This window comes from Geotrypetes seraphini, chromosome 14 (assembly GCF_902459505.1).
Source record: "Geotrypetes seraphini chromosome 14, aGeoSer1.1, whole genome shotgun sequence".
NCBI lineage: Eukaryota > Metazoa > Chordata > Amphibia > Gymnophiona > Dermophiidae > Geotrypetes > Geotrypetes seraphini.
The window spans coordinates 17,926,489-17,952,378 of record NC_047097.1 but is presented as its reverse complement, the minus strand read 5'-3'; the positions used below and the strand labels follow the sequence as shown (position 1 = coordinate 17,952,378).

The following is a 25,890-nucleotide window of genomic DNA, read 5'->3' as shown; positions in this document are numbered from 1 at the left end:
GTGGAGGGGAGTTCTGGCTATCTCTAGAAGAGGTCCTCTGCTCACGGTGCTTGGGGATCACCACCAGCCACAGCCAGGGGTCAGCAAGTACTTCAACTACACTGTAGAAATAAAACCAGAAAAGCATTTCCTTTTCTTTTGAACACAATACAAAGACACTATATACATTTCCCAAAGCTAACATTTTTATTTTTGTTTGACTGGAGAATTATTTTTCCAGCAAGTTGGTCCCAGTTTCTTTTTTCCGCTTTCCCATCCTCTGCAAATTCTTCAGTTGCTGTCCATTGGTTCCTCCTAGCATGGTCCTGCATTTATCCCTCTCTCATTGCCCAGACCATGTGCAGCATTTTTCACCCCTACCCACCAGCCCCATGCCCAACATTTATCCCTCCATTCCCTTCACCACTATGTCCAAAATTCCTCCCTCTTGCATCCCTTTCAATCTGTCCCACTGTTCCCTTTCCACCACATTTCTCCCTCTCATCTTTCACTTCCCTATCTGTACCTCCCTCCCTCTGACCAAAAGTTCTCCACTTTCTTCCATTCCCCGTGTACACCATCTTTCTTTCCCTCTCCTTTTTTTACGCTCCCAAACCCAACTACCACTTACCCAGTTTGAACAGGTTTGACCTTGAGTGCTATCAGCCTATCTTGAGATATTATATATATTCATATCTCCAAACACAAAGGAAACATTGAACTAATGTGCCCTCCACTTTCTGAAAACATGTGAATTTCTTCTAAAGTTTGACAATATTTCCACAATGCTACAAAATAAATCATGTTTATTCATGCCTTTAATAAATCTTAATCTTCCGGTTTCTCACAGTGACTATGTCAGCTGAACAACTCACGGGCCAGCCCTATTGGTAGTGGCTGAACCGAGGGAAATCTTTAGGCCTGTTTACTAAACTGCAGGAAGCAGTAAAGGGGCAATTCTATAAAGAGCGGTAAAACTTAGGTGCCCAAAATCTATGCACTAAAATAGTATTTTATAATGGCATTGAGACACTCAGATTCTGTACCTGAACAGAGCCTAAATTGAGATTAGGGTACCTAACTTTAGGTGCTAAAATTTACACCAGTGACTCTCGCATATCCACAATGAATATGTATGAGTAGGTAGGGTGGACCCCCCCCCCCCCTAGGCTCGCCCCATCATGCTCCAGTTCCGCCCCCAATCCTGCTTTCCTAGACCCAACCCCAGCCGCCAGGTGAGAAAGCAAGCAAGCAAATCCCATCCACTGTCCTAGATAAAACCCTTCTCCAAGTAATTTATGTGAATTTTGCTGGCCAAGTAAAACCATACAGGAAACTTATCAGATGCTTGCCTAATGACGGCAGGTGCCCAAACAGTGTCTGTTCTACCATCAAGGCACAATAACCAAAGGTCAAGTACCAGATGAGCCGAACAGAGACTAAACTTGCGGTACTTTTTTTTTTTTTTTAATCTAGAGAGGTATTGGGAACACTGGCACTCATGAAGTATAATGGTCAGGAAAATGCAAAGAAAGACACTATAGCTAATAGAAAAGATTAAACTTAGATATGTAAGGCATATCAAAATCCCTAGATGTCCCTAAAATAAGAGATCCTCAATATTACTAAACTTAGAATATTTCCCTGTATCCAGAAGTATCTGGCATAGTAACCTAGAATAGAATGAGGGCTAAAGTTTTGACATCTATTTTACCTAGCCCCCTGGATAGACACCTTGTAGCAACTGGTGTGACTGGTCAAAATGTGAACACTGACTCTTTTTCAGGGGCATCATTCAGCCCTTTAGAGCATGCTCCACCTCCTTCTCCAAATACAGCTCGAGGTAACAGTGACTCAATGACTGGGTCTACTTCTCTTCTGACAGGTTCACCTGCGCAATTAGCATCCTCCCTATGGACCTTTGGGGAGATGCCTAAGGCTCTATCCCTTCACAATAAGGCCTTACTAGCACAGAAGTCCCGGGAAGAGCCTCAGGATGCTTCCTTATAAGATTTGTGGGCGATTAATACTACCGTGGAAGGGTTATTGCAGTCAGTGGTAAATTGAAATATTACATTTTCAGAAGAAGTAGTGCATAAATTAGAAAATGTGGATGATAAATTTGAAAGGTCTGTAGAAATATATTGTAATAACTGAATCCCAAATTACAACTTTGCAAGCAGTTTCATCTTCATCTGTTACAGATTTACATTTTATTCATACTCGATTTGAACTCATGGAAAACATGTTGAGGGCAAAGAAACTACACCTACTCAATTTTCCAAAAACTTAATTTGTTAACATCAGATATTTGTTACATAACTATTTTAAAGAAGTTTTGAAATTGACTGACACAGAAACTTTGTCCATAACAAATTCTTACTATATCCCACAGCAGAAAAAGATTTCTGCTGATCTGGGAACAGATCAATTAGAACCAATAGAATTTGATCTGATGGGTTTCCTGGAAGATTCACAGGATACAATACATACAAGATCAACCCTACTGGTGACATGTGTAAGGGAAAGAGATAAATCTTTAATAATGAAAGCATATTATCAAAACTAACATGTAAAAGGCTGTGGAGATAGAGTTTCCATTTTTCCAGATGGCACCAGGGCAACTCAGTTGAAAAGGAAGGCTTTTTTGGATCTGAAACCTAGAGTATTAGCCTTGGAAGCTACATTCTAGCTTAAGTTTCCATGTAAATGGATCTTGAAATGTAAAGATTGTAAACATACATTTTGGGATTCAATACAGCTTGAACAATTTTTGCAATTGCATGAAACTAAAAAGTAATATCCATCGGACTTCAATAGGAAAGCACCATTGATAGTTGATTTGTTCAATCATGATTATGTTTTAATTTTCTTGCTGATCAGGTTACTTTCCCATTATGTGGACTAGAGGATTTGTAATAAGGAACTTTATTTTATTTTAATTTTTTTTTAATTTCCATGTAATATCCTTTCCTTGTTATTATATGTAGTAATAATAATGTTTAAAAACTCAATGAATAAAAAACAACAACAACCTAGAATTGAATGCACTAAGATTGTAGAATAAATGCAAAGTGATACTCCTAAGAAACCCAAATATATGTGTAATAGATAAACATGACCCAATGAATATGCATTGAAAGCAATGCATGCACATAGATCTCATGCATATTCATTGGGGAAATCCTGAAAACCTGACTGGATTGCGGCCCTCAAGGAGGGACTTTGAGACCCCTGGTGTAGGTGTATTTTTTGGGATTAAAGTAATCATAAATCAAGTGTTTATCATAATACAGGCTTGTTAAATTATATATATATATATATATATATATATAAAAAGGAAAAGCTCAACAGTTGCACAATTAAGAGAAAAATGTGAAAATCCAGATAAATTACATAACTAACGTTAACACCTAAACAAAGCAAAATTTCTTAACAAGAATGCATCATAAAACATATGACAACAATTGACAATATAAAACCAAGGAAAATGTAAAGGAAAGTGTGGATTGGCTGGTAACTTGTGCAAACTCTTCTGACAGTAGATTCGCAACAGTCTCTCAAAATCAGGAGTTAGCCACAGTCATTAGCTTGATGTCTTGTGAAGCTTTAAAGGTATGTATGTTTCCTTTTGATTGGAAGTCAAACCTGTTCACATCATCACTGGTTTATAAAAAAAACTTCGTATACATATCAATAAATAAATAATTTCCATTCATACAGAATCAAATATTTTTCAAAAGTTTCTTCAATATAAGTAGTGTAAGCAAAGTTCAATGCATTAGATCGTGTCAAAAAAGTGACCAGAATCCCAAACTAACTAAAATATTAGCGAGGGCTACAGCTCAACTTCACTTGTATAAACGGTTGTGGAGGCGTAGGGCATAGAATCACAGTAGAAGAGAAAAAAAATGCACTCATCTGAAGGTGTAGTCCCGGTCTTTCACAACCGAGGTTTATTTTTCTCCGTTGTATTATGATTTTTCATACAGTTGGTGTTTTGTCAACAGTTCGTGTATATGTGGCATGAATGACTCCCTGCTATTAAATATCACCTACAATACATTTTTGATACATATTTACTGATTATATACGATTGTATTCCTTAATATATTTAGTTGTACAATCCTTTTGATTGGAGTCATAACAGGGCAGAGAAATATGACTGTCCATAGATTTCACGTATGCAGTCTGGAAAGGTCCCCTGTCTGCCTGATGCAATCTGCAGACCTCATCTTCTACCATCTACAACATAATCAGAGGCAAAACCACATTAATACAATTTCCAAATGACCAACTATTAAATTGCAAATTCATTAATATCTAAAGGAGAAAATTAAACTTTCTATTTGAATGAACTACTGTCACTGTAGAAGGTTCCTGTTCCAAAGAGCTTACCTGTCAAAAGATAAGTTTAATCTAACACTATGCTCAGTGTCAACCCTGCCATACAGTTGATAATTGTCAGCATGTTCTGTTGGCTTAACCAGTGTCAGCAAAAGCCTATGGAAGATTACATCCATCATATCTAATCTTGGGCATACCTAGATTACATCTAGGTTATCAGTATTTAAGAGTAACAAACAAAAGACCTCGGCAGAAGCCTAAGGGTCAACAGACATGATAAGATGTACTAAGGTAGTTAGTGAAGAAAAAGACCCCAGCTACAGAATCTAGATATTTTACAGTAACTCCAATTTATGAGGGACATTTCACATCTTATTTACCAGTATTTCAACCAATTTACAGAAAGACATGGTTACATAACATCTATTATTGTTATTTTCTAAATATTATAAAAATAAGAGGTTAAAATCCTTATCCTCTTCTCTAGAGCTTTTGACCATCTCCTCTTCGCTAAATTCTCTTCAGACCCATCCATCGGTCACACCCAAGAAAAACACGCATTCATGCAGGCAGACAGTCAGTCCTTTCTCTCTCACACACAGAAGCAGTCTCTAAATCCACTCTGTATTCATAAAACTCAGCATATTTCTGATGTATTTTTTCTTATAAGCATGGTATCTCTATTGGAATAAATCTTTTTCTGCACAAAATATTCTTTCACTGTTAGCTATCATTGACACTGTTTTCACTTCCAATCATTCACGTGAGACGCCACACTTTTTTTGAGACGGTTTGACACGCGACTTTCTTATTTCAAAACGAGTTGCGTCCACGTTTCAAGCAGCTACTCATTTGTTTTATGATTCTTAAGACTCCTGAGGCAGGCCTGTTGGCCGAAACATGTACATGTCGAGTCATTGAATCATTGATTGTACCATCATGACATTGGAAGAATTCAAGATTTGTACATCTACAGATAAGTTTGTGGACACTTTTTTAGTGCACATCTGTCTTTTTGGATAATTCCACTCTTCTTACCTTTGGCCTTTTCGAGTAGTACCATGTCCTTCTTCATGTATGGCGACCAGTGCTAGATGCAGTATTCCAGGTGAGGGCGTACCATAGCCCGGTACAGCAGCATGATAACCTTCTCCGTTCTGTCCGTAATCTCCTTCTTGATCATTCTGTATGTTTAAGTGAGAAGCAAGATAAGACTCCTAAGGATTTATGACATAGACAAGTAACTAGAACTTGCACATACAATCACACACATACACACAAAAAAAAACCCATTTAAATCTTGTTTCTGATTACTTTGAGCTCTGTTTCACTCATTAAAGCATTGAATTGCAAAGATCTCTCTACACCTTTAGTTTAAACAGGCTATTTCTAAGGTAACACATCTAGAATTTGACTCGTGCAAACTCTCAGAACCTTGAAATGCGTTGAATGCTTGAAAGGATGGGGTAAATCTATTAGTACATCCCTTTAACAGGCAGCTTAATGAAAAATATACCTGAAATAAAACAATTTTTATTCCTCGCTCCTCTTGCTCTCCACACTTTTTCTTTTTTTTTTTTTCCAAAAGTGTACAAACTACTTTTAACGTTTAGTACAGGAAGCCTATTTGTCTGGTCATGGAAAAGATATCCTAAATTATTTATTCAACTATTGTATTATCCTAATTCTGGAGAGCCAGTCCCGTATCTACTACAACAATATTTCTATCCAGCTAAATTAGCACACTATATGGTCACATAGGGCAAAAACCTACACTCTCTCCCAGATCTGCTGGAATGTTCAAAGAATGCCAGCCCTTATGGTTTAATAATTAGGGGCTATGCTGTGTACTCCACATCCCTCTAGAGCCTATAATGATCTGTAAATTAATTCCCTGTACTCTTCAGTACTTTAATTTAATTGTAATTTCTCTATCTGCCTTTATAGATTATACTTTAAAATTCCTCAACTGGCTAATGTAGTTAGAAAAATCTCACATCAGCCCCTCCCTGTTCACCACAACTGGGAATGAACCTCCTGCAGTGTCCTTGCTTTAATTCTAAGATCTATACCCAGAAAAAAGTAATCTGTCCCTTTGCCCTAATCTAATTTTTTCTTTTATATTAACATACATATACACAATGGCACATGCACTAATGCTGTAACTTTATAACTCTTATATACAGGCCTCATACAAAAACACATTATACTATCATTAGATAATATTATTCTGTGTATAATTTTACAGGTAGCAAATGAATATCATTTAATAAAATAAAGCATGCTTGTTTAAAGAATTTATACTTACAGTTGGCTGGCCATGCCTTCCATAACATGCTTTCATAGTTCATACTTTATTAAAATTTGATAAAACGTGTCTCCTGGAATACAAAGTGTTGTACATTAAAAATGTAAATATGAGTAGGAAACAAACAATGAATAATAAACATAGAACTTCCAAGAATGACATACTTGGTTGGGGTTAAGACATGAGAACAATAGAAAAAAAACGGAGGAACTACAATTTATTAAGAAAAAGCACATAAAAGGGAGGAACAGTAGGGAAGATGTGACAGGTCAAGATACAATTTTAGCCTCTGTGTCCCTGGGATATTTACAATAGCTTTTCATACATACAAATTCAACAATTCAGCCTTCATGGGATACTCGTCGCCTAGTTTGACAAATTCAGCAGTGCAGCCTTCCATGGGATACCTCTGCACTACCAGTTTTATTTTTGTTTTTATTGCATCACCAGAGCCAACTGTAAGGACACAACATGATCACACCAAGTGCTTTTCCTCCTGCCTATATGGTTCACTCTTGAGTGGCGAATGAAATGTACATTTTTTTGGAAGTGCACGTGAAGCCACTAAATTGGTATAGGAAACATTTTGGCTATTAAAAGATGGTAGCTTCAGAGGTTCCAAAGAGCTTGTCAGCAATGATTTTACCATCATATTTTGGCATGTTGCCTCCAAAATCTGCTGGCATGATATCAGGATCAATCTCCTAAAAAAGGCTTCCAAGTCTTCTCCGTGGACAAAAACCTGTGGTAACATAAAATAAGCATGCGTCTCAGAGATGTGGGTGTAACATTCAAGTTTCTTTATTTTTGATATACCGTTTATCATACAAGTATCTAAATGGTTAACAATAAAATAAAATATAAAAATTATAAAACTTAAAATAAAAACATGGCTAAGCTAAAAGGAGGGAAGCACTTACGCATTTACGTACATGATACGAAAGGGAAACAAGGAGAGAGGAGAGTTTATAAATACATTGAGATGGAAAATAAAAATAAAGAGAGGCAAAATGGGAAAGGAAGTACAATTGGATACGGGGGGGGGGGGTTGCATCAAAAGAAGCATATTGATTGTCATTGAGGTTTTACGAAAGAGGAACAATGGTTGTTAAAATCAGGGTTTATAAGGTATAGGCGTCTTTAAATAGGAAAGTTTTGAGTTTGATTTTAAATGTATCTAATGAGTTTTCTAAGCGAAGATCAGCAGCAAGGGCATTCCACAAAGTGGGAGCTGTAACAGAGAAAATAGATGTGCGAGTAGTGTCGTAGAAGAGTTCTCTTATTGAGGGGATGATGAGGAGATTTTGATTACTAGATCGAAGAGTCCTACAGGATGCATACGGAATTATATTAGGCACATTAAACCATATTTTTTTGTTGTGACACCACATTGCCATTTACCTGATCACATCTATACATTAACTCAGAAACGACATAAATAGAGGGGACTGGTGAAGCTGAAACAAAGCTATTTACATTGACACCTTAATGACATACGAAGTGGCGAGAACTAACAAGTGACCCACCTCATCAAACGTGACCTCTTCATAGTCCCAGTTCTCAATGTCGAAGAGGAGGATCACCCGGCCATACTCGTCTCGATTGGATTCAACGCCGGGGTATCCAGCTTCAATCTTGCTACGCACAGCCTCTGTGTGAATGTTCTCAAAGAGCTCTGGATACTGTTGGCGGAAGTGGACATAACCTTAAGGGTCAATTAGAGGCAAAGGGTTAGAAAACAGCAAGGAAGATAAATAACATTTCAGAATGCTAGGAAAACAAGAGGAAGAATTCAAAGTTTGTCTAAAGAAATACAAACAAAGGTGAAGGATTTCAGGAGGCTGGATGACATCTGTATGATCTCCGACGGGTACGATGGAAGGATCACATGCATTGGTCTATCCTGGAGAGTAGTACTGGCCTTTTATGATTCTTGGTTTTACTTTCAGTGAAAGCAATGCAAAGGAAAACCCGATGTCTCGATCTGTCGTCTGGAGCTATATAGTAACTCTAAACTTATATCTTCATACTGAGTAAAACCTTTGGTCAGTTCACAATAGAATAAATACATTGAAGAGTTCCCTTCTGATTTTATAACTTCTAGGGTCAGTTTTGCAAATTCTGTCTAGTAGAGAACTCAAGAGAGCAAGACTGCGTTTTGTTGATTAACAAGTTTTCAGATGTCATGGTAAGCTGAAACTGGAAATCTTTGTTCAGATGAATTTCGATTGCCATTGGGATGAAACCCAGTCATTAGAGGGTACTGACCCATCTAGAAGACAAGATGTGTCTCACAAAGCTGCTAAAATTAGCTTGGCCTTCTTTTGTTTTAGGGAGAATCACTGAATGTTAATTTCATAATGAAATTATGCATAGTTTGAGATTCAACTCTTGCCACCTTGTTGGGTAGACCGGATAGCTCATACAGGTCTCCCCAAGGGCCATTATTCAGACCGTGGGAGGCAGCCTAGCTACTTGCCATGGTTGGCAGCAAACCTGGCATTGAATTTGTGGTCTTCTAAGTTCAGCCACAGTTGACATAGCCGGCCAAGCCAATATTCATCTGCTGACTAGCTAAAGCATAGTGGTCAAAAATAGATCAGCTATTTATGTGGGTATATCTGGCTGCTAGACTTAGCCATCAGCCAATGAATATTGGCACTAGCCAGCTGTGTTGCGCAACATAGCCGGTGATCGGGACATTCAGCTGGAGATAGCCCTATTGCCCATTGAATATTGGTGGTTAGCCAGCTTAGAGCCAGATGCTCTAAAATCGCCATTAAAATCCCGTGGGTCACTGTGGTGCTGGTATCTCATCAGATCTTAATACAGTGATCGATGTTCAAACAACTTTGCATGCAAATGAGTTAAACAGAGGTCCTCCCCCCCCATCCAATCAGTCGTAGGAGAAAGTGAATTACACATATGTAGAATAGCTACATTGCAGGGATGAATGAGCATCAACCATGACTTTTGGTAGTGCATCTTTTGCGCACATCCTAAGAGGCAAGGGACGAAGAGCTAACAACAAAGCATGCAAATGTGAAAACGCAAGATATATATGCTTTTTCTTTAATATGCATGCACGAGACACGCTCATTACACATGCGTACATTATGTGGACTCCAATCCCATAAAAGTATTTTTATGAACTTCCACATGCAATCAGCAGCTCAGACCTGCCTGTATAAGCTTCTAACAAACATGTTTCAACGCTACCGGCACTTCCTGACCTGTCACAAATTTTGGATCCTTAAAGGCTGGCTCTTCATGTTGTGCATCATCTGGGCAATCGTCAGAGTGCCCATTTTAATACTGATGAGCTCGCTGTAATCCATTTACAAACAATTATCGGAGGCTGCTATAAACCACAGAGAAGAAGCCATTTTGGGCATCAAATGTTAGGAGTTATCAAGAACGGAATGGAAAACAAAGATGAAAATGTTATAATGCTCTTATATCGCTCTATGGTATGGCCGCACCTCGAATACTGTGTGCAGCTCTGGTCTCCGTACCTCAAAAAAAGATATAGTGCATTTAGAAAAGGGATATAAAAATGATTAAAGGGATGGGATGAATTCCCTATGAGAAAAGGCTAAAGTGGCTAGGGTTCTTCAGCTTGGAGAAGAAATGACTCAGGGGTGATATGATAGAGGTCTATAAAATACCGAGTGGATTACTTGTTCATGTTTTCCAAAAATACGTGTAATTAAACTCTGGAATTAACTGCCAGAGAATGTGGTGAAATCAGTTAGCTGAGCGGGGTTTAAAAAAGGTTTAGATAATTTCCTAACAGAGAAGTCCATAGGCCATTATTGAGATGGACTTTGGGAAAATCAATAACCAGCATAGAATCTGTTTTGCTACTTGGGATCTAATTAGGTACTTGGGACCTGGGTTGGCCACTGTTGGAAACAGGATACTGGGCTTGATGGACCTTCGGTCTGACCCAGTAAGGCAATCTTTATGTTCTTATGATGCTAAATTGTTTAAAACTAGTTGATCGTTAAAGGCACGGTGAGTTTTGAGCACATGGGCCCTAGTTCTATTTAGCCAGCCAGGGGCCATTCCTGACCAGCTAAATAGTGATGAATATCATGCAGACTTATTTTGCTTGCTCATATTAATTGGTGATTTTCTAATAAAAAGATGCAAATTAAAAGTAGCAGCATTTGTTGAGTTCTAGGGCCTTCCCTTCGCATGGTTTCCCTTTTACCCCTATCTGTGCACATCCTGTTTTGCAATGCTGTAATAATACTATCAATAATAATAAAATGTTAAGCTGCAACTTACAACCTAATCCTAGGAGACCTAAACCTCCATCTCAAAGGCCAATCCTCCAAACAAATAGAAAACCTAATGTCATTCCTCGAAGCCCTAACATACAAGATTTTAGACCCACAAACCACACATGAGAAAGGTCACCAGGGGCAGGAAGTAAGATGGCGGCGGCGTGATAACAGCTTTTTAGTTGAGCTCCGTCGGTTCTTACAATTATTACCTTACTATCCCAGACTTTTAGTCTGCCAAACATGCCTCACACCAAACGTTAGGGTTTTGTCCGGATGGACCCTCCCACACCAGGAAATAAGTCGATGGAGCACTTCTTTACAAGTTCTCTGGCCAATATTGAAGGGAGCAGGAACCCAGCGATGACTCCGATGGAAGGAGCCACCGGAGCAGTGGGACTTGAGATCTCGCTCTCCCTTCCGGCAACCCGACTGCCATCTATTCCGGTGTCAGCAGACATTGAGAGCGTGAGCTCTGAGGACCTGACGAGTCCGACAGCTTCACACATAGGAGGGCCTCACGCTGGTTTGAGCGCCAGAGAATCAACAGCGGTAGGAGCGGATGATATCCACTCCTCAAAGGTGACTTTAGACGGCATTTGGCGAGTGCTCCAGAAGTTAGAAGCTGCTTCCACTAAAACTGCCAGTGAGATCTCAACGATAGTGAGTAAATTGGATGATCTTACAGTCTCTGTGCGTAATATTCAATCTGATACCAAAGTTTGACCAAGTCAATAAAGAAATTGCTTCACTTCAAAATCTTACTGCAACATTTACTAAAGAAATACTTTTCTTTCAAAGGAAAATTGAACAACTTGAAAACCATAACCGAAGACTTAATCTTAGAATTTTGAATTTTCCGAAATCTTCAGTTACCTCTCCATTGGACGTGTTTAAAAAAATACCTTATTGAAAATTTAAAAATTTCCTCAGGACTCAATTCCACCTATAAATAGGATATACTATCTTCCTAAGAAAGTTGGTTCTTCACCACAAGACGCAAAGGCTGCCGGATCACAACCTTTGGATTTAAATAACTTAACTGATATCTTAGAAAACTCCCAGGAAGAAATAGAATATCGGGGTACTTGTTTTTTTAACAAGACCTTAATGCTATACTGAAAATATTCTTCCGACATGTTCAGAGAATTTGGATATTCCCCGACGTTACAAAATCTACTCAAGATCGGAGGAAACTGTTCTTACTAATGAGAGAAGAAATTAAAGCCCTGGGAGCTACTTTTGTATTAAGTTACCCCTGTAAATGCTTAGTAAGATACACTGGAATTAAATATGTCTTTTTCCTTCCTGAGCACCTTCGAACCTTTTTGGACACTAAGAAAATTAGGCCCGTGAAAGCACGTTAAGCCATTTCTTTTGACAATTGTGATTTTTCTTAAGACCTCCTTGTCTTTTATAAATTGCTTCTCCATATCTTCTTGAGGGCTAATTAAGTGTTTAAGGTTATGATTAATTTTTATATATAATTCTTGAGGATTCCTAAATTGTGATTAGCTTTACCTTAGCATTAGCTTTGAGTTCTTTATAAGCTTGGGAACTTTTCTTTTATGGTATACTCTGTATTACTGTAACAAGTAGATACTTGTGATTTCATTTAAAAAAGATAAATATATATTAAAAAAAAAAAAAAGAGAAAGGTCACCAACTAGACATCGCAGTCTTCATGACCCAACAGCCCTTACTGCCAGTGATTCAAACATCAAATGGAAAATGGTCTCGATCCCTCTGGTCAGACCACTACACATAGTCCTTCAACATCAACTGGACCAAAGACAAAACCAAACCAAAACCCAAAATATCAACCTACAACTCACCCCCTACAATACATCGACCCCTCCAAATTCTGGACTAAAACAGATGCAAAAATCCAAGAATGCAACCCCATGGACTTCATCTCACAATTGTGCAGGATAAGCACAGCTACCCTAGATGAGCTAGCTCCAATGCAAATAAAAAACAGAATTAGCAGACGATCAGACAAATGGTTCAATAACGAACTACTCCTACTCAAAAGACAATGCAGACTAGAAAGAAAATGGAGAAAGAACAACCAAGAACCCACGAAAACAGCATGGAGAAAACTAAACCAACAATACAAGCTAATACTAAAAGAAAAAAAGAAAGGCACACTACACCAACCTAAAAGAAACCCAAGACACAAAAAAACTATTCCAAATACTAAAAAAACTCACAGACACCAAACCCTATCTGGCCAATGACATCCCTCCCCCCTCAGCCACCCTTTTAGCTGAATACTTTAAAAACAAAATTACAACTGCCAGGACTACCCTCACCGGAACCCCAACCCACCTAGAAGAGATCACAATGCCCCCCCCCCCCCCCCCCCACAGAAAAAGAATCAGCTGCGGCAAACAGAACTTGGTCCCACTTCCCCACTATACAATGATCCGACCTTAACAAATTCTACAAAAATTATAGCAATTCAGCCTGCGATCTCAACCACTGCCCTCCATACCTATTAAAATCCTCCAGTATCAAATTCCGCGCTCTCCTCTTACAATGGATACAAACCATGCTTGCAGATGGCCTTTTCCCGCAAGACCTCAGCGAAATCGTCGTCACCCCGATCCTAAAAGACCCTAAAGGAGCAACAGATCAACCATCCAACTATAGAACCATAGCCTCAATACCACTTTATGTCAAACTAATGGAAGGCCTAGTAGCCAAACTCCTCACCAACTACCTAGAAGACCACAACATACTCCACCCTACACAGTCTGGTTTCTGAACCAATTACAGCACAGACACACTACTAGGTTCCCTCCTGGACACAGCTAGACAACACCTCAGCACAGGTAGAAAAATGCTGATTATACAACTGGATCTCACCGCAGCATTCGACTTGGTAGACCATAACATCCTACTACAAATACTAGATACAATAGGAATCACAGATAAGGTACACACATGGTTACAAGGATCCCTACAATCAAGAACTTACAGAGTAAAGTTGAACAAAGAAAAATCAGAACCATGGCCGGGGCAGGATTAATTCGTCGAGGGCCCCTAGGCACATGAGTACACTGGGCCCCCTGCCCTGCCCCACCTCACCATGTGCCCAGGTGGAAACAGGAAGCTGTGTCAGAGGGATGCTTTGGGCAAGCAGCACCGCTTGCACAACTACAGTTCCCGTTGCTTTTCATACCCACGTCGCTTGCTTGTCTTACTTTCCGTCAATGGGGGGCTCCATTGCCGATTGGGGTGGAGCCCGCGTTGCCGGTCAAAGCTGGAGGGGCCCATCGCCATTTGGAAAAAACAATGTTGATGCCCTCCTTCATCAGGCCCCCCCCTGACAATTTCGGGCCCTAGGCACGTGCCTACTTGGCCTATTGGTTAATCCTGCCCTGACCATGATCCAACCCCTGCAGTGTGCCTCAAGGATTTCCACTATCCCCAACTCTCTTCAATCTCTATAATGCATCCCCCGGCTCCTGCCTGGACAAATTAGGCTTGACCTCCTATAGCTATACAGATGACATCACCATGCTCCTTCCTTTTGATCAACCAATGTCCTCCATGACAAACTCACTACACAGGATACTTGAAACAGTAACAACATGGATGAAAAATCACAAACTGAAACTGAACCCTGACAAGACAAAATTCATTCTTCTTGAAAATAATAAAACCCCAGCCATAACAAATCTAGTAATAAACTCAATCACATACCCAATACAACCCACTGTAAAACTTCTAAGAATGACGATAGACAGATGCTGTAGCTGTACCATGCAACCACAAATCAACAAAACAATACAAAAATCATTCACGAACATGAGAAACTTGAGGGAAGTTCAAAAATTCGACAGAACACAATTCCAGCTCTTGGTCCAGTCCCTAGTCTTAGGTTTTCTAGACTACTGCAACATCCTCTATCTCCCCTGCCCTACAACCATGATAAAACAACTACAAACAGTTCAAAACACAGCACTAAGACTTATCTATTCACTGAGGAAACACAACCACATCACAGTGGCATACCTCGATTCACACTGGCTCCCAATACAAGCAAGAATACTATTCAAATTCTACTGCCTACTATTTAAAACCATAATCAGAGACAGCCCAGACTACCTAAACAACCGCCTAATCCAAACTATCTCTATCAGACATAGGAGAACCCACAAACCGTTCACGCATCCCCCAATCAGAGACGTCAAACGAAAAAAACTGTACGATGGCCTTCTAGCCACACAAGCAGCAAAACTAGACTACCAACTCTCCAATTTACAGATAACGACCCCAGACTACAAATCGTCCAGAAAAGAAATAAAATCCATGCTATTCAAGAAATCCTTGAAGACAAACTAACACCTCAAGACTCGTCCCAATTCTCTGAAGCAACCGGCTTTACTCTTCAATTCCTCTGGAAATGGCTAGATAACTCCTTTTATAATCCGCCTTGAACCGCAAGGTAATGGTGAAATAGAAATCACTAATGTAATGTAAATTACAGTTAATCCTTGATTCACATGAAAGGAAATGTCCACAAGAAAGGGAAATACGTAACATCTGGGATGGTGTTAATTGAAAATGTGGTGTAAGATAGAAAAATGGTAAACACTGCCCCCTAAATTACAAGAAGAATCTTAATTTTTCTCTTGATTAACACAGGCATTCTGAAATCACCTTTTCTTAACAATAAAAAAAGCTTTTTTCCTGTGATAGTGGAGTATTAGATCATCCTTATCTTTGTCACTCCCTCCATTAGAACCAAGGGCTAGATTAACTGAGGCCATGGATCGGATCCGATCCGTGACCGGGGGGGGGGGCCGATTCACGAATCGTCCTCATGCAAATGAGCGTAATCAGACTCGCACCCCCAACCGATTGCACGGATCGCTCTCCAGCAGTCCCGACACATGCACAGACCATCTCTAGATGGTCTGCAAATGCGCTGGCTCTCTATGCCTGGCAGAGCTGGAAAGAAAACTTTTTTGTTTTTTACTTATGTTTCACGTCAGTCTTTTTGAGTCGAAAAATACATGTTTTACCCTGTTAGTCTCCTATTCTTGATTTTATAAACTGTACAACGCTTAGTAAATTTTAATAAGTGATTTATTAAACAAAATAAAAAACTTGAAACTTGAAACTACTATTTCATGAGCCCATGGTTTTAACCCGCTTTAATCCTGCGGGGAAGGGCAGGAGAGTCGGGGCGGCGAGAGCAGAGTCGGGTCGAGTTCAGGGCGGCTAGTCGAGGAGGCAATAGTGAAGCTAGAACCCAAAGGCAATGGAACAGAAAGGAGAAACTGGGGAGAAGCAGATTGCCACTGTGTGAAGACATTTAAGAGATTTGGGGCAGAAGCAGGGTGGCGAGTTGGGGCGGTAAGAGAGATTCAGGGCAGAGAGGAGAATCGGGGCAGGAGAGCAGGAGATGCAGTCGGAAAGCACGTGAGCGACTGGTCCCCAGCAGTCGCTTCTTTTGTTGATCGGCCAGCCCAGTCGGTGCTCCAGATTTTTTTAGTGAATCGCTGCCTGTCTACATTTGCATGACGTTCCCCCTCATTTGCATGCGTGGATCGGATCGGAGGTTGCTCAGCTCCAAGGTTAGTGAATCGGGTCAGGGAACAATCGGATCGCAAAGTGGTCGGGACATTATCGGTGTCCTTAGTGAATCTAGCCCCAAGTCTTTTCTTTAAACAGGGAAGATAAGCGGGTGACATCTATCTGGCATCCCGCTGAACACATGGCTATATATTCCCTTTCTAGCCTTTCTCTTTCAGTCAAATGCCCCAATAACCATCTCCGGTATCATGCTTCTCAGTTTTCTTCATTTTGTTTTTTGGGGGGTTTTTTGCACTTACTTGAGGAGAATTCAACTTCAAAAGCTAATCATAAAGTGTTAGGTTAGTCTATTGAGATGGTGCCAGCTTGTTGGTTTTCACTTCCACGAGTCCCTCATTATAAAGTGCACAAAAAGTTGAAGAATTGGGCTGAATGTGAAAATGTGAAGCTTCTCTCAAGCTGAACAAAAAGTTGCTGATCAAAAGTAAGTGTTTAGAATGTTCTATTTGACCTACAAAGAAGGAATATTTGACTTTCAAAATCCACTTAATGCAAGAAAGAATGTCTTTCTTCAGATTTATGTCAGAGATTTACATAAATGATGTAAAATGCAGTCTAGTGCAAAAATGTCTTATGAATTCTGAAGTTTTCAGGTAATTTTAAGAACTTGACTCTGGACCAGTGGTGTACCTAGCATGTGTGACACCCAGGGCCCATCATTCTTTGACCCCCCCCTCCCCATCTATATGAAAAATATGATTTTTATTAACAATCCACATATCGTGCAACAAGAGTGTACCGAGGAAAAGGCAGCATCTTAAACACTGCAGTGAGCACTAGAACACAAACACATACATTGTAAAACTAAACAAGCCAGATCCCGCACAGTCAATTAATCCTGTAGTCAATGCCAACTGAAAACTAAGTCCTTTTCATACACACAGAATAGAAATACACCCTTGCCCAATATGGGATAAACACAAACTAAAAATAGAAATATGTAGACAAAAAAACCGAACCGCCAAGAAACCAGACTCTGCATACAATGCAACACCACACCACCACAGAAACAGTGACACATGTCCCCTAATACTGTGCAAAATATAAAGACAGTAGATGTAAATTTGAAAAAACTGATACATAACAATCACCACTTTACAAATTAACAAACAGAAATAAAACAAAACAAATAATGAGAAATAAGAAAATACCATTTTATTGGACTAATCCATTTTTCAATTAGCTTTCAGAGGCCAAATCTTTCTTCAGAACAGGTATATTGCTGTTATGGTATCCTGTCCTGACCTGAGGAAAGGGGTTTAATCCTCCCAAAAATGGCAACTATTTATAAAGTTTCTTCAATACAGTTACAATAAATAAGCTTCTAAAATTTTTCATTTTCAAAAGTTCAGGTATTCAAATAAGCAACACTGAAGGGGGACTTCGTCTTGATAAAGCCTTTGGCGAAACATGTCGGAGCAGATAACATAGAAACAGAGTATGACGGCAGAAAAGGGCCGTCGGCCCAACAAGTCTGCCCACTCAAAGAACCTTCCCCATAAAAGAACCCGCCCCCTAAGCATTTTTCCGGAGTGTACCTACATGTTTATCCCATCGTCTCTTGAAGTTGAGCACATTGCTGGCCTTGACAACCTGACATGGAAGACTATTCCAACGATCAACAACCTTTTTGGTGAAGAAGTATTTCCTGATGTTACCATGAAGTCTCCCATCCTTGAGTTTGAGCGGATGCCCTCTTGTTGCCATGGGACATGTAAGGAAAAAGATATCTTCCTCCACCTTAATATGGCCTGTAAGATATTTGAACGTCTCTATCATGTCTCCCCTCTCTCGGCGTTCTTCGAGAGAATATAACTGCAGCCTGCTTAGACGTTCTTCATATGGGAGATCCTTGAGCCCTGAGACCATCTTAGTTGCCATTCGCTGAACTGACTCCATCCTCTTCACATCCTTTTGATAATGCGGCCTCCAAAACTGAACACAGTACTCCAGATGAGGTCTCACCATGGACCTGTACAATGGCATTATAACTATGGCATTATAACTTCAGCTGACGAAACTTCTTCAGATGCAACCCAGCATTTGTCTAGCTTTGGTTGAAGCTTTCTCCACTTGATTGGTAGTCTTCATATCTTCAATAATGATTACACCCAGGTCCCATTCTGCGACAGTTCTTGTTAAGGTTTCATCATTCAGGGTGCATGTTCTGCAGGGGTTACTGCTACCAAGGTGCATAACCTTACACTTTTTGGCATTAAAACTCAGTTGCCAAGTATTAGACCATTTTTCGAATAAAAGTAGGTCCTGCCTCATATTGTCGGGCACGGTTGTGATGTCCACTACGTTAGATAGTTTAGCGTCATCGGCATATAATGTAATTTTACTTTGAAGTCCCTGGGGCAGGTCTCATACAAAGATATTAAATAGTATCAGACCCAAGACCGAGCCCTGCTGCACTCCACTGGTCACTTCCGACGTTTCTGAGGGAGTACCATTTACTACCACCCTCTGAAGTCTACCACTGAGCCAGTCTTTAACCCATGCAGTCAATGTTTCTCCTAGTCCCATTGTATTCATTTTGTTCAATAACCTACGGTGTGGGACACTATCAAAGGCTTTACTGAAGTCCAAATACACTATATCCAGGGACTCTCCCCTATCCAGTTGTTTCATTACCTAGTCGAAGAAGCTTATCAGATTGGATTGACAAGACCTTCCCTTCGTAAAACCATGCTGGTGGGGATCCCTCAGCCTTTCGTCATCCAGAATCATATCCAATCTGTTTTTAATCAACGTCTCCATAAGTTTACACACTATTGATGTGAGACTCACCGGTCTGTAATTTTCAGCTTCTGACCTGCATCCCTTTTTGTGGAGCGGAATGACGTTAGCAGTTTTCCAGTCCAAGGGAACTTTTCCCTTCTTTAGGGAAAGATTGAAAAGTCCCTATGCGATGGTTTAAGATCAACTAGTAGCAAATCATGCAATCAACAAGCATGAAAGTAAAAAGTTAAAAAAAAAATAAAAATATTTGAAAACCTGAACTTTTGAATAAGAAAAATTGTAGAAGCTTATTTATTGCACAAAGAAAAGCACTTTATGAAATTGGCTGGTGGTTAGCACATTCTGAAGGTTTAACACAAAAAATTCACATTTAAGTTATCAATAGTGAATGGGTTAAAAACTTATAAGCTGCTTTATATGGAAAGTGGGTAACATAGTGGCAGCCAATAGAATTAAATGGTTAAATATCTATACTATTATAGGGTATCTAAGTTACCGACAGGTCTGCAGGTTTTTTGACAGGCCTGCCTGTCTTTTTTATTCTTTTTTTTTTTTCCATGGCACAGATATTTTGCATGTGTTACACATGCAAAATATTTGTCCCATTAAAAAAAAAAAAAAAAAAATGGAGACAGGCAGACCTGTCAAAAACGGCTGGGATGGCCCCCAACAAGCGCAATCCCCCCACCAACAAACACGATCCCCCTCCGGCAACCCACAAATAGCAGGAGAGATGCCCACTCCCTCCTGCCACCACCCGACGCTGCCTGCCCTACCCCCATCCACGTGAATATAGCAGGAAGGATGTCAACTCTCCCTCCTGCCACCAACTGATCCCCCACCCGACCAGCACGGCACTCACCCTTGGCACATAAGAACATAAGAATTGCCGCTGGTGGGTCAGACCAGTGGTCCATCATGCCCAGCAGTCCGCTCATGCGGCGGCCCTCTGGTCTAAGACCAGCGCCATAGCTGAGACTAGCCCTATCAGCGTATGTCCTTGTTCAGCAGGAACTTGTCTAACTTTGTCTTGAATCCCTGGAGGGTGTTTTCCCCTATGACAGACTTTGGAAGATTGTTCCAGTTTTCTACCACTCGCTGGGTGAATAACTTCCTTACGTTTGTACGGAATCTATCCCCATTCAACTTTAGAGAGTGTCCTCTCGTTCTCCCTACCTTGGAGAGGGTGAACAACCTGTTCTTATCTATCAAGTCTATTCCCTTCAGTACCTTGAATGTTTCGATCATGTCTCCTCTCAATCTCCTCTGTTCGAGGGAGAAGAGGCCCAGTTTCTCTAATCTTTCACTGTACGGCACCAATAAGTTGGGAGCAGGAGGGGTGTTCAGTCCCTCCTGCTCCATAGGCCTCCCCAGCCTGGCCTCCCAGTACCTCCATGCTGGGAGCAGAAGGGGTGCTCAGTCCCTCCTGCTCCTTTGACGCCAGCAATGCGTCTGCCTCTGCCTTAGGCCCTGCCCCGGTGCATCATGTGATGCCCAGGGAGGAGCCTAAAGCCCTGATTGGCTCAGGCGCCTCGGGCTCCTCCCCCCTTGAGAGGGGCCTGAGCCAATCAGGGACTTCCTTAGGGCTGAGCCAAATATTCAGATATTAATTTATACCACTTGGCTGCCTGATGGCCTAACAAATCTGTCTGGAAGCATAGGCCCTGTCCCTGACCCTACCTGCCTGCCAACCACTAGGCCTGCCTGCCCTGTCCGCCCTGTCCCAGCCTACCGCTAGACCGCCAGAGTGGGGACAGGGTGCAGAGCTTGGCAAGGAGTGCGGGGTTGGGTGCAGAGCCTAGCAGGGAGAATTTGGTTCAGAAGGGTTTTTTTCTTGTTTTCCTCCTCTAAATTTAGGGTGCGTCTTATGGCCAGGTGTGTCTAATGGAGCGAAAAATATGGTATGTTATGTATCTGAGGCAGCAGAGGGTTAAGTGACTTGCCCAGAGTCACAGAGAGCTTGCAGGGGGAATCAAATCCAGTTCCCCAGGGTCTCAGCTTACTGCTCCTCCATTCCCCAGTCCGTGTCTTTCTGCACAATTAGAGTATTGTTTATTGCATCTAGAAAACTTCCTTGAAATAAGAAGTGAATGGCAGATGTAAATGGAATCGTATCTGCCTTACGCAGCACTTTGGGATTCCAGCCATTTGTCAGTGAGCGAGCGAGGCTGCAAAGGGAAGAGAATTAGCTATGTCAGCATCTTGCTTGGCTGGAGCAGTTAGCTTTGCCCCTGCTGGTGCCAGAAATGTGCTGGAAAAGCCTGTAAGACAGCCTGGAGGAAGGTAATCCTTGCCAGCTGTTTCCCTCTAAAGCCAGCCACTTCAGTAGAAGAGTTCATACAAACACGATTTCAACATCAGGAGCTCCGAAATACACTGGACAGCACAATATAGCTTTCAGGCTCATTTCATAAACGTTTGTTCCTGTGTAAAATCCCTTTTTATGCACATAAAGGAGCCGTTATAAATTGCTGCAAGAGTTACATCTGTAGGTATGTTTTGTTTTTTGGGGGTTTTATTTTTTTTTTTTGGGGGGGGGAGTTTGAGTGGAGCTCAGTAAGAATAATGGGATTTGATATGTTTGTTATTAAACCTCTTGCTATACCATCTACACTACAAATAAGATCAAAGCGGTCTACAAAATAATCCAATGAAAGGAACTCATAAGAACATAAGCAGTGCCTCCGCCGGGTCAGACCATAGGTCCATCCTGTCCGGCAGTCCGCTCCCGTGGCGGCCCAAACAGGTCACGACCTGTCTGAATCACCAGAAGGGGCTCCCTTGCCACCTTGGTTTCTCATTGAAGTCCTATCTTCCCATCGTAGTCCTAACCCTCCGGTCTTGCACATGCACGACCTTTTGGGTTTCTATACTTATTACCTGGTTAGCTTTCTATACTTGTGTTACATCCCAGCTCCTCCCTCAGTATCCCACGATCCCTTTATCCCTCAGGAATCCGTCCAATCCCTGTTTGAATCCCTGTACCGTACTCTGCCTGATCACTTCCTCCGGTAGCGTATTCCAAGTGTCCACGACCCTTTGGGTGAAAAAAAACTTCCTTGCATTTGTTTTGAACCTATCTCCCTTCAGGTTCTCCGAATGCCCCCTCGTACTTGTTGTCCCCTTCAGTCTGAAGAATCTGTCCCTATCCACCCTCTCTATGCCCCTCATGATCTTGAAGGTCTCTATCATATCTCCCCTGAGCCTCCTTTTTTCCAGAGAGAAGAGCCCCAGCCTATCCAACCTCTCGGCGTATGGGCAGTATTCCAGCCCTTTTACCAGTTTCGTTGCTCTCCTTTGGACTCTCTCAAGTACCGCCATGTCCTTCTTGAGGTGTGGCGACCAATACTGAACGCAGTATTCCAGATGTGGATGCACCATCGCTCGATACAATGGCAAGATGACTTCCCGCGTCCTGGTTGTTATGCCCCTCTTTATGATGCCCAGCATCCTGTTGGCTTTTTTCGAGGCTGCTGCGCACTGTGCAGATGGCTTCAGTGATGCATCCACCAGCACACCCAAGTCTCTCTCAAGTCTGCTGTCTCCCAACAATGCCCCCCCCCCAATTTGTAGTTGAACAACGGGTTCTTTTTCCCTATATGCATGACCTTGCATTTTTCCACGTTAAAGCGCATTTGCCATTTGTTTGCCCAGTCTTCCAGCTTGTCCAGGTCCCTTTGCAGGTCCTCACACTCCTCCCTGGACCTAACTCTACCGCACAGTTTGGTATCGTCTGCAAATTTTATAACCTCGCACTTTGCCTCCTTTTCCAGGTCATTGATAAATGACTCCATTGATAAAAACTCCATTAAGAGAAAAAAAAAAGTCAGACAGACAAATTTAAAATAATAACACAGACCATACATACTTTCTAGCACATATATACTATGCAATGCAGGTTGTAAGAAAGGAATTCAGTCAGCTGAACTTAAAAAAGCGAACTGAAAATAATGAGCCTTAAAATCTCTTTTATATATTTTTTTAAAGATTTCTCCTCTCTCAACCTCAATGATAGACTGTTTTATAAACCTGGGACAAGGTAAAGAAATGCAAAATTTCTAGTTGACGCCAAATAAGCCTTAGAAATACGAGGTAAAGTCTATCTGTCATTCTCATATTCATTCTCTCTCTATAGATATAGATATATAGATACAAACTACTTTTCTGTGGAACAATCAACCCCCCACCCTTCCCCCTTTTACAGAACCGTAGCACGGTGTTTAGCGCTGGCTGTGGCAGTAACAGCTCCGATGCTCATTGGAATTCTATGAGCACTGAAGCTGTAACCATCACAGCCGGCGCTAAAAACCACGCTATAATGTTGTAAAAAAAGGGGGGGGGGGGGAGGAAAGTGATTTACTGGCCAACACTCATTTTGGTGCCTCCAACGCTAGACCTGTTTCTAAGTATATTTGACCCTTGATTCCAAAAATGGCAAAATGCAAGCAAAATGGAATCCCATTCACAATCATTGAAGGATCCCTCAGTTGGTTAGTCACTCAACACAGTATTTCTTTTAACTCCGGGGGGAAGGGGGGGGGGCTTAGAGCATGGAGCTATACGCACAGCAAAGCCACACTGTTTTAGCGTATTTCATCCAGAACTTCTAAATGACACCAGTTTTCTCCTACCAGCTCTAGGTTTTGAGATACAGAACATGTGCCATTTGCCTCTCTTCACTCTGCTTCGCCCATTAAAAAACCTGGATATTTTAATGTAGTGTTTAAGAGCATCAGAATTGCTACTGCTGGGTCAGACCAGTGGTCCATCGTGCCCAGTAGTCCGCTCACGCGGCAGCCCTTAGGTCAAAGACCAGTGCCCTATTTGAGTGTAGCCTTACTTGCGTATGGTTCTGTTCCAGTAGGAACTTATCCAACCTTGTCTTGAATCCCTGATGGGTGCTTTCCCCTATAACCCATTACTCCAGCGCTCTATGCAGCTCACTGGTTACCAGTCAAAAAGCGATGCATCTTCAAATCCACAAGAGATTCTATCAAATAATTCCAGCCATCATAGCATCCAAGCTACACCTATACACCCCTAACCGCCTCCTCCGCTCCAAAGCAGAACAAAGACTCAGCATTCCCGCAGAGAGATCCCTCCAAATGAGTACGGCGTAACATAGTAGATGACGGCAGATAAAGACCCGATTGGCCCATCCAGTCTGCCCAACCTGATTCAATTTAAATTTTTTTTATTTTTTCTTCTTAGCTATTTCTGGGCAAGAATCCAAAGCTCTACTCAGTACCGTGCTTGGGTTCCTACTGCAGCCCATCTACACCCTCCCAGCCATTGAAGCCCTTCCCAACCCATCCTCCACCAAACGGCCATATACTGACACAGACCGTGCAAGTCTGCCCAGTACTGGTCTTAGTTCAATTTAATATTATTTTCTGATTCTAGATCCTCTGTGTTCATCCCACGCTTCTTTGAACTCAGTCACAGTTTTACTCTCCACCACCTCTCTCGGGAGCGCATTCTAGGCATCCACCACCCTCTCCGTAAAGTAGAATTTCCTAACATTGCCTTTGAATCTACCATCCCTCAGCCTCAAATTATGTCCTCTGGTTTTACCATTTTCCTTTCTTTGGAAAAGATTTTGTTCTACGTTAATACCCTTCAAGTATTTGAACGTCTGAATCATATCTCCCCTGTCCCTCCTTTCCTGTAGGGTATACATATTCAGGGCTTCCAGTCTCTCCTCATACGTCTTCTGGCGCAAGCCTCCTATCATTTTCGTCCCCCTCCTCTGGACCGCTTCAAGTCTTCTTAGGTCCTTCGCCAGATACGGTCTCCAAAACTGAACACAATACTCCACGTGGGGCCTTACCAATGACCTGTAGAGGGGCATCAACACCTTCTTCCTTCTACTGGCTACGCCTCTCTTTATACAGCCCAGCATCCTTCTGGCAGCAGCCACTGCCTTGTCACACTGTTTTTTCGCCTTTAGATCTTCGGACACTATCACCCCAAGGTCCCTCTCCCCGTCCGTGAATATCAGCTTTTCTCCTCCAAGCATATACGGTTCCTTCCTATTATTAGTCCCCAAATGCATTACTCTGCATTTCTTTGCATTGAATTTTAGTTGCCGGGCATTAGACCATTCCTCTAACTTTTGCAGATCCTTTTTCATATTTTCCACTCCCTCTTCGATGTCTACTCTGTTACAAATCTTGGTATCATCTGCAAAAAAGGCACACTTTTCCTTCTAACCCTTCAGCAATGTCACTCACAAACATATTGAACAGAATTGGCCCCAGCACCGAACCCTGAGGGACTCCACTACTCACCTTTCCATCCTCCGAGCGACTTCCATTAACCACCACCCTCTGGCGTCTGTCCGACAGCCAGTTTCTAACCCAGTTCACCACTTTGGGTCCTAACTTCAGCCCTTCAAGTTTGTTCAACAGCCTCCTATGAGGAACTCTATCAAAGGCTTTGCTGCAATCTAAGTAAATTACATCTAGCATATGTCCTCGATTCAGCTCTCTGGTCACCCAATCAAAAAATTCAATCAGGTTCGTTTGGCACGATTTACCTTTTGTAAAGCCATGTTGCCTCGGATCCTGTAACCCATTAGATTCAAGGAAGTACAGTATCCTTTCTTTCAGC

The 25,890-nt window shown here is 41.4% G+C and overlaps 1 long non-coding RNA gene across 1 annotated transcript in view; it reads right to left on the bottom strand.

Annotated features, from left to right (window-relative positions):
- Window positions 1-3,337: 3,337 nt before the first annotated feature.
- Window positions 3,338-25,890, bottom strand: part of LOC117348667 — a 58,734-nt gene continuing 36,181 nt past the window's right edge. The window contains exons 4-8 of the long non-coding RNA XR_004537027.1: window positions 8,161-8,316; window positions 7,281-7,376; window positions 6,635-6,707; window positions 5,365-5,510; window positions 3,338-4,224 (exon numbers count right to left, since the gene is read on the bottom strand). This is a non-coding gene — a long non-coding RNA (uncharacterized LOC117348667). The remainder of the gene's footprint in view (window positions 4,225-5,364; window positions 5,511-6,634; window positions 6,708-7,280; window positions 7,377-8,160; window positions 8,317-25,890) is intronic.